Genomic DNA, 1,378 nt, shown 5'->3' with positions numbered 1-1,378 from the left:
CTCTGCAGCAGTGGTTCTCACCCTTCCTCATGCCGCGGCCCTTTAAATACAGTGTTGTGGGGACCCCCAACCATAAGGTTATTACGTCATCACTGTCATGTTGCTACTGTTATGAATCGTCATGTAAATATCTGATCTGCAGGATGTATTTTCATTGTTACAAATTGAACATAATGAAAGCATAGTGATGAATCACAAAAACAATGTGTAATTATATACGTGTTTTCCGATGGTCTTAGGCGACCCCTGTGAAAGGGTTGTTCGATCCCTAAAGGGGTCGCGACCCACAGGTTGAGAACCGCTGTTCTAGAGCAAAGGACGTACTTATTGCAAAACTGCATTCTGGGTCAGACACTTGGCATTCGAAGAAGCCAGCGTGTTAGTTGACCCCCACCCATCCAATCAGAGCCCAGCGGGGTGAGAGCCTTTGGTGGCTGGCAAAGACAAGCCCCCCGAGGGGCAGAATCAATGAGCTGCTTGTCCAGGGGAGAAGTCTCCAGAAAGGACAGGCGGGTCTTCATTGCGTAACCTGTCCACAGCCCTTTCTCAGAATCCGGTGAATTGAAGACACTCTGGCAGAGCGTCTCCTGTGAGTTGCTTTGGTAACAGAAGGCACAGCGAGTCCCCACGGCAGCTCAGCAACAGTGAGATCCGGGAGGGCCCGCGCCGTCCACTCAGGACTTGTGAGAGCTGAGGTCGCTCTGGGGCCGGGACGGGGCTCCCTGTTTCCTTCCCCCCCACTCCCATCTCCTTTCTTCCTGTTGCTGATTCGTTCCTCATGGCTTCATAACAACGTTCCTGCTTGTAAGACTTAGACTAAGTTTCTCTGGGACAATAAGGAAATACACCACGGCCCTAACTGGTGTGGCTCAGTGGATAGAGCGTCAGCCTGCAGACTGAAGGGTCCCAGGTTCGATTCCGGTCAAGGGCATGTACCTTGGTTGCGGGCACATCCCCAGTAGGAGGTGTGCAGGAGGCAGCTGATCGATGTTTCTCTCTCATCGATGTTTCTAACTCTCTATCCCTTTCCCTTTCTCTCTGTAAAAAATCAATAAAATGCGTTTAAAAAAAAAGCAAAGAAAAAAAAAAGCTGCAGCACACCACGCACCGGGCCAGGCCCTATCTCTCACCGGCCTCGGGGCAGAGAACGCGGGTCCCAGGGGCCCCTGATGTGTGAGGCCCCTCGGAGCGGGCACCCCAGGCCCTGCGGACGGAAATGCCCACGTCACGTCTTGCTCCCCAGCGAGGGCTCCTGAGACCGGCCCGAGGACTCGCTCTGTAGTCACCCGCCACCTCTGACGCTCCGAGCAGGGGAAGGGCCCCTTTCTGCGCATCCAAGTTTGATGACCCTCGAGGGGTCACCTCTGACTCCAAAGAA

The sequence above is a fragment of the Myotis davidii genome, unplaced genomic scaffold, assembly GCF_000327345.1.
Source record: "Myotis davidii unplaced genomic scaffold, ASM32734v1 scaffold875, whole genome shotgun sequence".
Lineage (NCBI taxonomy): Eukaryota > Metazoa > Chordata > Mammalia > Chiroptera > Vespertilionidae > Myotis > Myotis davidii.
The sequence above is the reverse complement of the archived record's forward strand: the minus strand, read 5'-3'. Positions refer to the sequence as shown.